The sequence below is a fragment of the Austrofundulus limnaeus genome, unplaced genomic scaffold, assembly GCF_001266775.1.
Source record: "Austrofundulus limnaeus strain Quisiro unplaced genomic scaffold, Austrofundulus_limnaeus-1.0 Scaffold290, whole genome shotgun sequence".
NCBI classification, from domain to species: domain Eukaryota; kingdom Metazoa; phylum Chordata; class Actinopteri; order Cyprinodontiformes; family Rivulidae; genus Austrofundulus; species Austrofundulus limnaeus.
Window position 1 is genome coordinate 575,704 of NW_013952692.1, and position 15,243 is coordinate 590,946.

Genomic DNA, 15,243 nt, shown 5'->3' on the forward strand with positions numbered 1-15,243 from the left:
GTGTGTGTGTGTGTGTGTTGGGAGGGGGGTGGGACACACAACATGAGAGGGTATGTATCAACCAAGAGAGGATGATCTCATCCAGTATAGTTTACGTTTGTTTCTCGTGTTTAAAACATTGTGTCGATTCCTCTACCTGCTTTGGATTAAAGGTTTTATGATTTAAAAAAATGCACCAAAAACATAAAAACAGCAGCAATTGATGATAACACGGTTTTCACAGCAGAGCACTTTGCTCTGAGGTTGTAGGTTTGATTCCTATAGTTTATAAATGTAGAACTGGAGGCAGAACGTACAGTTAGAGAAACTAAATATACTAAAATTAATCTAATAATGATACATAAAAAGTAGTGTTGTAGTACCTGAGATCCGTCTTGAGACCACTTTTTTGATGGTCTTGGTCTTGTCTCGGACTTAACCACATTTGTACTCGGTCTTGTCTCAGTCTCACACATGGAGGATTCGGGATTTTACTTCAAGACCAGTAAAGACCACAACCAGGGGCGGACTGGGGCAAAAAAGTGGCCCATGAATTTAGTACCTGACTGGCCCATTCAAGGTCCGGGCTGGCAGATGATGTCTGCAAATGCTGGAGGCAGATGATGGAGGCAAAAACAACAAACATCTCAGGGCACTGTACAAAATCTAAGGATGCAATGTTGAGGAATTTGTAAAGTTATGAAGTTAGCAGAGCAGCAGTTAGTTTGCAGGCAATGACCCTCAGAGTTCCATATTCATCATTTTGATTTTACCCCCAAAAATAACATTATTATTATCTAATGCGGTATCATTTTCTTTTTTCCAGCACATGAACTGTGTGAATTTTAACTTTTTTTTCATTCCAATAAATAAATAAATAAATAAATAAATAAATAAATAAATAAATAAATAAATAAATCCAAGTGGGCAAAGTTATTAGTGAAACCCGCAATCATTTGTGATTTTTATCTTTTAGAATGCCAATGCATGATGTAAATTTCTGTTAAAACATTTTAAGCAACACAGTTTTATGAAATTATCAGCGACTGAGCACAAATTGGACCTAGTCATTTATTTATAGCTAAATGCATTGTTTTAAAAGTTATCAAACTAGAAAAAAATACAGCCACCTACATGACTACCATCCTCCTACCGGTCATGTTGTTCTCCAGACGTTGGTTCCAGTGAGGAAGAGGACGATGCACCAGCAGAAAATAAATGTCAGTTTCTGACACTTGGCTGAATTTGCTTGTAGCTGCTTTTTCTTTCTTATGTTTATTCTCCATTTTTGCTTTTCTTATTTTTAATATTCATTTTCTTCTTCTTACTTCTTCCTCTTCTTCATCAAACTTTTCTTCTTCTTCGGTGTTTGTTGGTTGTTGGTAAACGATGAAAGCAGTTTCGCCACCTACTGGTATTGAGCACAACTACACATTTTTTTATTTTCCTTGTTGCCTGTACTAGCCCAGTGATGCACTGGCCCACCGGGAAAAGTCCTGGTACTCCCAATGGCCAGTCCGCCCCTGACCACCACTGTGGAAATATCACTAAATTGCCAGAATATTGCCCAATTTATGTGTTGACATATTTGCTTTCATTGGCTGTAAAATGTACTGATTCAAATCCATGTGTGACTCATTGCTAAATATGTAATTTTGTTACGGTGTCACCCATCCCCACCCCACTTCACTTGCACGCGGCACTCTGAGAAAGTGAGCAGTGGTTATCTGGGAGTGGGAGAGAAGATGTCTGCTAAACCTTCAGTAATGCAGTTCAGCTACATAAATCATAAAGAATACATTTGTAAAACAGCAGAAAGCATACAACGACTTGTAAATTCTGCAGTGTTTCACTTTCAGAGACAGAGGGACAACGTCACACTTTTATCGCCACTACTAAAGTTAGCACTTTGCCTCTGTAGCAAAATTCTTTACTCAGTCTTACACAAAGACATTATTTTGTCAGTATTAGATCTATATATTAAGTTGGATACAAGTTTACAGAATACTCTTTATTTTAGGGAACTAGTTTTCTGTTTTTTGCTTTTTTTCTGGTCTTGGTCTTGACTCGGTCTCGCTCACCTTCAGTCTTGGTCTGAACTTGTTCCAGACCTTAAAAGTCTTGATCTTGTCTCAGTCTCGATACACTGTGGTTTTGGTCTTGACTACAACACTAATGAAAAAAGCACTTTGTTTCTAAATAAATGAAGGAAAAAATAATTTAGCTGGATTTTTAATGTACCAGTTTTAATGCACGTGAGGACTGTGTGTGTGAACATGAGAATGGATTTTTTTTAATCTCAGAAAAGGATTGTTAGAGAAACATTAACAACAAAGTTCCGCTGCTAATTGACCTTAGCTAACACACAAAGATAAAGGCTAAAACTCAACCATTTTTACAAATATGAAGCCAAAACTTGACGTGGCTGAAGCTGAGAGTGACAACATACATTACAAGGTACAAACAATGTGCATTTTTTCATCTTCACCTGTTTGTCAGTTCCCTCTGCAAACGTGCTTCTACAGCCAAGATTATTGTAATTGCGTTGACTGTGCAAGCTGCAGTACATGCCTCTTCCATCTAAAATGATTGCACTAAAAATACAGCAAGAAAAAAAAGAAAGACCATGAGTCAAACCACAAGTAGAAGAAGAAAAACAACATGTACGCTTGTTATGTGGAAATACCGTGTCAGGAGACTTGCTGCTATCAGCATTATATAACTCAGAGACCACAAGGAGGCAAAAAACTGCATCTAAAAGACAACTTCGTAGTTAGAAATCAACATAAATGCACACATGTGAAGCGTGCTGATCTCATGCATTTATTGTGAAAAAGCTGAGGATGTTATGGAAACGCCATTGTAATTGCACAAATTCAACTGTTTATGCCATTAAACGGCCCTGGTGTATTTGCTCTAAACAGATTTGTGCTAAACCTTCCTTTAGGATCGCAGATGAGACTTTTCATAAATACAGTATCTACTATGTGCTTGTTGAGCTTGTTGAATTTGCACAATTACAATGGCATTTTCATAGTAACCTCAGCGTTTACCTAGTTGACCTGTGACCTAGATCGCTAGGCTTCACCATGTGCATTTGTGATCATTTCTAACTACAAAATGGTCTTTCTCTAGAGTTTCTTCTTCTTGTCTCTCTTACAGGCCTTTAAGAAGTCGGCACATCATTGCCACCTGTGGCTGTAGACAAAACCGTGGACTTCTGAGTGGACTGCTGTGGTGCAGCTGAGCCAGGGCCGGCCTTAGCCAATTTGGTGCCCAAAGCAAGATTTCAGATGGAGCCCCTTGTGCAGTTTTCTAAATCTCAATGCAGATTTACAGATATGCATATATTAAATGAAATAGTATTGTTTTTCATATTATTTTATAGCTTTAGAAACCAGGTTGTATAATTAAAGTCATTAACAATTTAATTAACTTAAAACAGAATACCAGAAGTCTACTTCATACCTGTCAACAAGGAACATCATAACCATTCATCTTAACCAGCAGCTGTGGACTTGTTAAACTCCCTCAGAAATTTTTGTAAAATATTTACTCAAAACTCTGTATTTTCCAGCCATTTGAAAAGAGTTTTACTAAATTCTTGTGATTAATAAAACATGAAATCAATATTTTATGGTTTTAAGGTAGAAGACCGAAATCCAGACTTCAACCTGAATTTATCTGAGATCATAACTGAAAGTTGCATTTTCCTTATTTACACACTGAGCACAATTAGTTAGAGTTGACTGCATCATGTGATACTTTTATCATGATACATCCTCTGCACCATTCAACCTCATGTAGGAACAAAGCAGAAGTTACCTTCATAAACTAACCAGTGATTATTCTACAGATTAAATCAAATGTACTTTAATTTTTTTAATGTATAAATTTTTTACATCCCTCATTAGTGGCTTCCCCTTGATTGACGGTGCCCTTAGAACTTGCCTACACTGCCTACGCCCTGAGCTGAACTATGAACATGGTCGGCACAAACTGTTGCCCACATGGACACGGAAAAGCATGTACAACAGATTTGCATATCCTTAATTGCATTTTTGACATGCAAGGTGGTGGGAGATCTGCATTTCATAAAGAAATACTACTTTAATTCATCTTGTTGTTGGATTTATGCTTTTCACAGTAGACTGTGTCTTCTGTCTGCTTTCCGTCTTGCATCATTACCCTGATGTCGCAGCAAAAAAGGGAGCAAAGTGCTAATTAAAAAAAACAGGAACGGGTAATGGCATCGTCTCATATAGTAGACATTCATAACTGTCACAAACTTCATCTGTGTAATTACACCTCTCTGTTCAATAATGCAGAGAGCCTGGCACTAATTGCTTTCTGTGTGATCGTGTTGCCTTTCTTTTTTGTCTCTTTTTTTCCCCCTGAAGAGATAATAAAAGGTTAGAGCTGACCAACTGCACAATGCAGACAAGCCAAAATCAACACCCGGACTCCTCTGATTATCCAGGTACCACAAGAGTTCTAAGCTACCAGAAAATGTGTTGGAAGGGCTGGTGACAAGTTGTCGCTGAATAATAACTTTTAAATGCAGTGAGTAACAGTTAGATTACTCTGTGCTTTTTCCACTCTGGAAATTACATTATAGCTCTTCAGTGAATGTGAAGGACTTGACGAAAGCTATCACTGGCTCCTGAAAGGCCCTCATGCTCAGAAACGCACACGCGTACACACGAGCTCACACGTGCACGTCCAACAGCCAAGGATGATTTATCTTCTGATGAATGCTCGTAATTTGCATTAATTTGAGGTTTATTTGATCCAGAGCTTTCAAGAAGTATTTGCAACGCGCTAAAGATATGAAAAATCATTTAGGTCCAGCAGGGCACTTTACTTTATTAGGTTTTTCAGCCAATTGCTTTTATTGACATGTTGTAATTTCTTGTGTTTATAAACTTCATGATCAATAGCGTTTGATTTACATACCTGTTCAATATGTTAAACTGTTTCCAATCATTTCTGAATGAATCTAAGAGTGTCTTACTTAAGATGTGTGTGAAATATATTGTTTGGGAAATGTTAATAACCGTTTCCCAAACATTAATAACGCCACAACTGAGGGAATGTTGTGATTTAAAGTATCTGTGACATGCACATCAGTCAAATACAATAAATAAAAAAATAAATCTCTATATTTAAGAAACTTCGCATAATACTTGTGTACCCATTTTTTCATAACTGTCATTTTGTCTTTTGTATTTAGCTCAGCCTAAGTGAAACAGGAAGTGACATCAAAGGGGAATTCTTTAAGAAAGGGAACTCTTTGTCTTTGTTTATTGAGCAATATTATTTGAACTCTGACTCTTGTTCATCTCTCTGATAGAGGCTGAAAATAATCTAAACATCAGATTCTTCTCTACAGTTTATATCATTGGCCAATGTAGCAGTGTTCTGTTTACATTCTGACATCCCCCTTTGACATCACTTCCTGTTATTTCACACACAAACACTCAACAATTGTTCATCTCAGTGGTGTGATTTTTAAAAATATTTTATCAATGTTATATTTCCAAAAATGCATTCATGTTTATAACAAAAAAAAAAAAAGATGTCACAGGCACTTTAATGGATGTTGCATGTCCGTGAGAGCAGCATGCTCTGTGTTGTCATGCTTAGTAGATTGAAGTTAAAGTTGGATCCATGGTTCAGACAAAGCATGGAGTAGTAACTAAAACTTCTGATTTTATTAACAAACTGCAAAACAAAAGACTGTTGTGGCAGAAAACAACAAAGCTAACCCTACTACTGCTGCTGCTGACATAACCACAGAAGACAAGACAAAGCCACATCACAGAACAATCGCACACATCAAGAATATAAAGACAAACTGACTGATATCACTGACACCTGTGCAGGGACCCACAGGATCAGGTGCAGGAGATTAACCAGAAATACAAAAAACATGACAAAATACAGAACACATACCAACAAAAACACAAATCTTGACATGTACGTATGTAACTGTCATCAGGTGGAGAAATATTTTGTCTACTGCTTGAAAATGCTCAAACTTAAACTGTAGCTTAAAAGCTGAAAAACTTGTCTTTAGGTTAACCGTATAAAGGATGGCTCTAAAATCAAGTCGACCTTGCCTCTGTGTTCCGCCCGGAGTTCCTGTGTCTGGAGATCACTGGATCCTGGGAGGTCAATGATGCACTGAGCCTTGGAGCAAACCTTACAGATGGCTCACTGTCGATCCTTCAGAGCATGACACTGGAACCTGCCTCCACCCTGAGAGGCACTTAAAGGCACACATGGTGCATTTGCTGAGGTGTAAAATGTCTTCATGTTCATTACTTAAATAGAAGTATGGATACTAAGGTTTAAAAAGATTGTTTTGGAAGTATAGATTCAAGCTTCTTACTCAAGTAAAAGTGTAACCCCTAATTTACATTACTTGCGTTCCGTCTCCGCTCCGCTCCGGTCCGACCTCCGCAGCAAATACACACCCATTCTAATCAACGAGAGTGTTTGCACTGGTTGCGCACGGCGGCGGTGAGCGGAGAGCGATCCGTCAAAATTAGAACAGATCCTATTTTTGCCGAAGTCAACTTTTAAAGATTACGTCGCACCAACAGGAAAAGAAAAGAGCGCAACATCCGTATTTTCAAAATAAGACACTATTCGGCGGAATAATTTGTCGGAATAATGCCGAAATTGTAGCTATATTAATCAATACATGGATATATTTCTGCACAAATGCTGTCAGAATGTACCGTTCTGTTTGGGAAGCAGATGGAAACGTAGCATGAAGCATATGTGTACACACACGATACAAGTGGATTTTACTTTGAAATCAGAAGTTTCAGAAAGACGACAGCAAGACAGATTCAGCATAGATACCAAAAGCCTTTGTTTTCAGCTGTGTTTGGAGTTCGTCTTTGACAGAATTAATTATGTTTTGCTGTGACTTCAACATTTATTACTGAATTTATCACGCGATCTCCTTCCTGCACGTCTGTCGGACCGGAGCAGAGTGGAGGTGGTGTAAACTGGACTTGAAATGGTGCAGCTGCGACCTGCGCAGCGGAGCGGAGCGGAGACGGAACGCAATTGATGTAAATCCGGGGTAAATGTACTGGTTTTAATATATCAAAGTAAAAGTAATGTAAGGGGAAATAGTCAGTAAGGATGGTGACAATAAAGGCATTCTATTCTATTCTATTCTATTCTATTCTATTCTATTCTATTCTATTCTAATAACTGTGTCTAGGAATGGATATAATGTATTACTTGTTTTTTTCTCTGAATCCAGAGCAGAAACACAATAACACAACAGTATTTGTTTATTTATTTTAAGTCGTATTATCATCATCTCAGTATTAAACTCTGTTATCGTGTATCGCAGAATTTCCTGGTATCGTGCAACGGGCCAATCTGGATTGGGTTTTTTACTCTTTTTTTTCTTAATGATGTCAAGCTAGAATGAAACCAAGCCAATGTGAAATAAAAATGAAACGCGTTTTGCATTTTTAAAATGTAAGGAGTAGAACTAAACAGTCAGCTAAAAATAATTACTGCAGTAAAGTATAAATAACCAAAATGTTTGCTTGTGTAAAGTAATATTTGTACTTGATTACTTGACTTTTCTGCACATTTGGTGGATAGCAAGCCCAGGTTTGTGAGTGATTCAGACATCAGTGGGACCTCCTGGTCCCTGAGAAGTGACCCAGGTGTAAACACAGATCACATGATCCTCTGCTGTAAGCTGCTCCCACAACAGGCCAGCAAAATCTCAACACCATCAGTAAAAACTAGCAAAAATGCAATAAAAGAGTGAAGTGGGAGCTTAAATACAAACATTATTTTACTTTATTCTCCAAACAGACTAATAAAGAAATATGCTTTGGTCTCTGACAGATGCTTGCACAGGTTTTCAGAAAATGGCAGCTTTCCAACCATGAATGTCATTATGCAGTTTGCAGCTTCCCACTGAAAATCATAGCAGTCACACTTTACAGCTCGGCTCTCCTTTACGACAATGGCTCATGTAGCTCGTAGCTGGTTTAATGTACCTCAGCGTTGTATGGCACACATCACTGAGCTCCCAATGACCAGCATGAGCCACATATTTTCTGAAGGTCGCACGTTGTGAATAAAAATACTTTCACAGCCAAGACATTACCGCCGACAACATTTTCAAAGGCCCACCCACTGCCAACATTTGGTTCGGCCGTGAATAGACAGGTGTGTTAACCTGTCTCTTTCTGCACGGTAAAGAATAAAAAAAATAGGTCTCGCATTCATTTTAATTGGGCACTAAATGGCAATTTAACTGATGCATCCTGATTTACTGCTCCATGATAAACATAGGGTAAGCAGCCGTCGGCATCTGATGTGTCTCATAAAAGTAATTTGTGCCAGCCTGAGAAAAGCAACAGTGTTGAACACACTAAATAATTAAGCCCACAGAAAATAATGCTTCTCTGTGTAATAATAAAAAAACTAAAAAAGAAAGAAAGAAAGAAAACGAAGCAGCCAGAAGCAATGAAAATAAACCCAATTTAATAGAAATATTCACATCCTATCAATTTCAGAAAAAAAAATAATGAGACAAAATAATATAATTGCGTCAAGCTTTTTAGAAAAAGATACCCCCAAACATTCTACATTATTGAGATTTGGGCAGAGCACAGTGAGTACCAGAATGAACACCTTCTACATCCAACAGACTAATAAACTACCATGGAAACCATTCTGACAACAGACTGGGTCCAACATGATAACCGCTGTCTGTCCTCCAGCTTTGATACCGAGCCAAGACAAAAAAAGAGGCAAATGACGAAGATGTTAAAATAATGTAGGCCTCACTTTTTGTGCAGACTTTGAAAGGGAATTGTCCGGATTTTTTGTGGGACGGCTGCTGTTGTGGAGGCGAGTGCAGGCAGTGGGAAGACATCAATTCACCATCTCACTAAGGATTAGCCATTTTAATTACTTCCACCTCTCAGCTTGCACCATCTGCTTTGAGCCTGGATGCGCCTCCTTAAGCAACATGCTATTCAAATCATTTGCTGCAATCTGCACAATGTTCGCGTGATAAGCCATGCTGGGGTGTTTTCTGGCCTTTTGTAAACCAGTTTGCATCGGAGAGATAAGGTTTAGAACATTCGGCAATAATCTTCCCATGTCTGGCAACCCTTGCTGCTACCTTATTCGATACAAGGAGACAGTAAAATATAGGCAAAAGGTTTAAATAGTCATGCAGTGTTGGCAGATCTGTGCAGATTTATTGAGATTTGCTTAAATACCAGCTTTTACTTTGTCATTTCCTCATCAAAACCACGCCCAGAGTGTTGCTTTGTTTGAGGAATCCTTGAATCTCCTGTGGTAGCTATGTGGAGCTGCCTAAACTCTTGCAGGTACAAAGCTCCGCCTATTTACACAAAGCTCCTCCCAGCAGCTCATTCTGTAGCTGAGCTCCCGCCCTACAGAGCACCCCTCCCCTAAAACGTTGTGAAGACTTGCTGAAGTGGTAGTGTCAGTAATGGCAGGAGGTTTAGGAGGCCAGTTTCAAGGTGTTTAGACTTTAGGCTGTGATGCAAAGTCAAGATTATTTTTAATATAAAGCATTTTCATAACAACTGAAGGTAACACAGTTACTTGATTGGGCTCTAGAATTGAACTATGTGCCTATAAAATACATAATGCTCCCCCTTTAAACGTACCACTGCACAGTCATACATTTGCCATGTAGCACTCATAGCTTCCTGTTAGAACCACAGTTTTATTGATTTCACAAGTTGTGCATACTCAAAATAATCAATTCAGTTTCGTGCTTAATACAGCAAATATTGGCTGGTGCTGAATTTTATGAGCCAGTTGGCTTTTCAACCATGCCTGAAGATGAAATGGGACTATAAGATGCAAACAGTTGATGGGTGTTTTAGCAAGAGTAATGAGTTCCTGTGAATAATTATTAGAGCATTAAGCTGTACATTATATTCTTATAGCACCTTTTTCTCTGGCAAAGTTTGGCACTATCTTCAGGTTATTAAATAATAACCCTGTGACTCTGTAATTGCTTTCAGAATGAGTCCCTGAAATTCATCATCTGCAATGTTTAGTTGATCAGATTAATTCTCTTCTAATGAGTATGTTGATAAGTCTTGATAAAAAAATGTGTGAGTCTCTGAGACTAATGACTTCTGAACCAAAAATAAATAAATAAAATAAATCCAGCCCGGAAGTCTGAAAGGAGTCTGGTCAGTGTTCAAGGAAAAGAAGGTTGAGGGTTCATTATCGGCTTTGTACTGTTAGATTCTGTGGCTTTAGTGACACAGAGGACTTGGTAATTCCCATTCAGCTTCCTCCTTAGCATTCAACACTAAGTTAAATCAGACTAAATTAGAGCAGGAGGATTAGAGACAAAAGTAGCAACAAGCGAAAGGCGTCGAGATGAGAGAATCTGAGAAAAATCATTCAAAAAATGGTGTACACTCTTCAGGACAACATGTAATATGACAGGATATATTTGTTGTACATCAGTTCAGGGAAAATAACCTTTTTCAGCATCAGGGAACTGGTAACAAAGCTCTTGGAGAGGGTGGAAACCTACACAGTCAATATTACAGGGTGCATTAGTACAGAGATGTCCTAATTTAAACAATAGACAGGATCAATTAAGCCTCCTAAAGCAGTATGATGAGATAGCCTCTTTTAGCAAGACAGGGTCAAGCACTTAGCTTTTACTTGCAGAACACGGCTTAATTTGACTTAATGCAGTTCTGACTTCACTGGATTGGCTTAAATGTGCTGCAGCTCACACACAATCATTGCATTGAAGCTAATTTGTCTCTGATTAACTGATGACAGTTGCCTCTACACAAAAAAAAAAAAAAAAAAAAAGTGGAATGAGTTGTTTTTAGGGGAATGGGGACCAGACACTAATTGTGCACAAAAACATAAAATTAAACATTGTTTTGCTGTTAGCAAATCTGATCTTGACACTTCTGTTTAAATGTTAAATATTTAAATCTAAATAATACATGTAAATCTCAGTAAATAAGAAACAGAAGAAAAGTAAATTCTCACACAGTGGGTAAAAACAGCTTTAAAATAAATTTTAAAAATGATCAAACCAAATAACACGTGACTTTAGACTGTTTTTTATGAGATCTAGATCAATTAAAGTCAGATTTTTTATTCAAGTGGCCCTAATCCTCTTTTGTAGTTTTTGCAGATGCATTAGATCCCAACTTTAAAAACTAAGAAATAACAACACATTAAGAAATCAGAATTTTATAATGACATTTTTCTTCAATGTGTCAACATTTAACATACTTGGTTGTTTATTATGTTATTTTTATGCAAACGTGACAAAAATAAACTGTTGCAACCATTTCTGGATCCACACTCAAACATTTCAGTCAAGCAACATGAACTGCGTTACCTAATATTACCCACCCGTTGACCATTTCCTATTTAAAAGTCAGAAAGTGCAGCAGTTAAAATATTCCACCTCATTGTGGGATAACCTACAACAAACCTCTGATTTACTTTTAAAGGGGCAATATCCTTTAAAATCAGCTTTTTTGAGTTTTATATCATGTATAATGTTATACTCTCATAAAAAAACATGTCCAAAGCCTTGCTCTGACTCATTCATGCATGTTTGAGAAATCCTGCAGTGTTTTTATGAAGCCANGATAAACAAACCTTTGTCTATTCCCTTTGCTCCACATATTGAAATCCAAAAGATTCATTGAAATCAATTAGAATCACATCTAGGTTGTCATATGCCAGCCACTGGGCCAGCCACGTCTGGCTTCAGCTCCACATCGACGGGTCCCTGTTTTGGCTATAAAAATGTCTATTTTAAAATAAACTAGTGAAATGAGCTTCTCCTGCGACGCTGCCGTCAGCCTGCCAGCTTTGGCATTAATCAGTTTGGAAAACAACAGCTTCTGCTCAGGTGTCTCCTTTACAGCACTGCTGGTAATAGTTGCTCCTTGTTTGTTTTGCTATCTGACATATATCAGGGTAATGCTGAAAGATGYAAAACTTCTAAGAATATCTGAGATTTTGTTGTTGTAAACAGTGTGTAACAGCTTTGTTTTACTATAGATCATCCCATGCTGTGAAACGCAAAAACAAACTGACAGCAAATCGTATTGATGTTTCACTCTGGCTGCACTAAACTGACTAAACCTCATGTCATTTTTCAGTGGGGAAGTGATTAGTGAATATATTTATTTTTATACATCAATGTCAGTTTTATTTCCTAAGCATAACCAGGCTGACCAGCGTGCTTTACAAGTTGTTACAAAAACACCAAGAAAATAAATGCAAGGAAATCAAATATCAAAACAAACAAAAACAATAAAATAGACCATAAACTAGCTTTGTGAACAAAATGGAATTTAACASTGGTCTACTTCCAAGATTATCACTAAAAGACGATGCAATTCCAACACTCAGAATTATGCAAAACATTGTCGTCGTCTGCCCAGGTAAGCTGAAAAACAACTCAGGTTGTGTTGTTGGTTGTTTGATCTGTGATCTACGGTTAGCCTTCGTAACTTATATTATGATCTGTGTTTAGTTGGTTTACACCCCATTTTAGTAATAAATAAATTAGCTTAACATTGATGTGTGTGTGTGAGGATGACTGGGAGATATCTTGCCAAACTGAATGAAACGTTGCCTCTGTACTCACTCCGGTTCTTCAGAAAACTACTTTCTGGGTCCGACGGTAAGGTTCAGTTTTATCCAGAGTTGCAATTTTCCAAAACCGATCTTGCACTTATTTTTTATCATTATTATTAATATTACAACAAAATACAGCTACAAAGCTGCAGGTTGAAAACAGCATGAAGCTGTTGTGATGACATGCAGAAATGGGTGTGACAGAAGCGGAAGGAGGTTCTTAAGGAGACAGAGGCCAATTTCAAGGTGTTTAGAAATGGCCATGATGCAAAGTCAATTTATACATATAACTGAAGTGACAGAGTTACTTTATTATAGCATAAAATTGAAATATATGCCTGAGAAACACATAATATGGGCCCTTTAAAAGACTCCACAGACTCTGCAGTGTGAATATCAAGACTGTTTCAGAGCAACTAAAGGTGACATAGATACTTTATTATGGTATAGAATTTAAATATATGCCTGAGAAACACATAATATGGTCCCTTTAAAAGCTAACTGAAGGCTGTGACAACTTAAAACAAAAACATATATACTTTTTTTTTTCATCGTTCCATCTTGGCCCCATACACCCCTGGTACCGGCATGAACATAACAACACAGATCCTCACAGTTAGCCCCCGCTGTGAGGCTGCAGGACACGGCGGGGATTCTTGTTTTAGTAAAGCACGCATGATTAAAGCGAACTCTGTGGAAAGAGCAGAGACAGAATATGTAAGAGTAAAAGGTTGAATAAATGCATTCCCTGAAGAGGAGTTTGGCTTGAGTGCAGAAACTATTTTGTTTGGTCGTTGTTCTCTTATTTAAATGCACACTCCAATGTTTATTTAATTATGACACATATACACCTAATGGTTTTGACTGTTGGTAATTAATGATGGCTTCACTCAGCATTAATTAGTAAATGACTCTACTTCTGACATTAAGCCCCAGAAAGAATTTAATCTATTCTGTAATCAATCAAAGTGTTTAATGATGACAAAATAAATGTCATTGAAATGCCAAGTGATTTAATTGTTGCTGCTAATGTGAATGAATCAAAGGCAATTTGCACATTAATAGAAGCATTTAATCTAAAAGGTATTTGCTCCAGTTGCTAGTTTTATATAATTTCATCAGCTTTTAAAAACCTTCAGTTGGTGCTTGTATAAGAAGTCAAAACTACATTTGGCATAGGGCCTAATGCATTCAAAAAATAAATAATAAATAAAAAAGCAGATGCCTTGCTGAAAGGGCTGCTGCTGCTTTACTAATTATTGGTAGACTTTCATGGCTGCTGCTGCTGAGACCTTCCTCATATGAGCTGAAGTTTTCAGTCTATTTATAAAAAGACCAGTTTCACATAACGATATGTGAACTTCACAGCCAGCAGACATGTTTTGCTTCATCATCCTGTTGTTAGAAGCCTTTTAAAGATTGTTAATAAGATGGTATAGAGTGGTAACGTCTATATGTGGTAATAGATCTATTAATTGTGAAGCAGGATGTAATTATAAAAGCATGAACAGGGTGATTACTTAGAAGTGATAAAGTACATGCAACCGTTGACAACTCAAACTTGATTCAATGTAACATTTAATTACTTACCTTTTTTTTTGCTATCCAGGATCATGTAATCAATCTTACTTTTATATTTATATAAACAAATGAATAAATAAAATACAGACACCTCATTTTCATATTTCTTGACCAGCCTTTACATATATATCTGCCACACAAAAATGAAAAAACAAAACACGTTTCATGTGTTTTTAAATCCATCCTACCCGCTTATTCCTTTCAGGGTCACTGGTGTCCATATCCAGCAGCCACAGTGGGGGTGAGATACAGCCTGGACAGGTTGCAAGTCCATCACAGGGACACACATAGAGACAAACATTCACTCTCTCACTCACACCTAGGGACAATTTAGCGTCAACCTGACAGTCATGTTTTTGGTCTGTGGGAGGAAGCCGGAGGACCTGGAGAGAACCCACACATGCACGGAGGGAACAAGCAAACTCTGCCCGGGATTTGAACTGGCGACCTTCTTGCTGAGAGGCATCAGCTCTACTAACTTTTAAATTTAAAACCTAATTTTGAAATTTCAACCTTGAATCATAAAAAGTCATTTAAAAAAAACAGTTGGAAACTTTGCTTTCAGGAGAAGAATCTCAAGTTTGGATTTCGTTCGCTGCAGTTAGCTTAGAGCAATGTGTTCCTTTTGTGAAGCTGTACCTCTGCTCTTTCAATGATCTTTGGACTGTAAATATAAAAAAATGTTTTGTTTTTCCAATTCTGACAGCTACTGAGAAGATTGTATTTCTATCATACAGGCCTGTATAAAGTCTAATGTCACCTGTGGTTGAAAATCACGTTAAAAAAACATATTAATAAATAAAAGTTTATTAGCTAAGTTGGAACTTAATTTAATTTAAATCATATTTTGTTTCTGAACTCTACCTTGAATCCATCAAACTGCCGAGATTAGAATAATCTAGATTTTTTTTTATCAAAATTATCCAAATCAAACTGAAAAGGTTTGAACACAAACTGAGGCTTTGATCCAGATAAAAACCAGGATTAGATCACACGATCTAATCT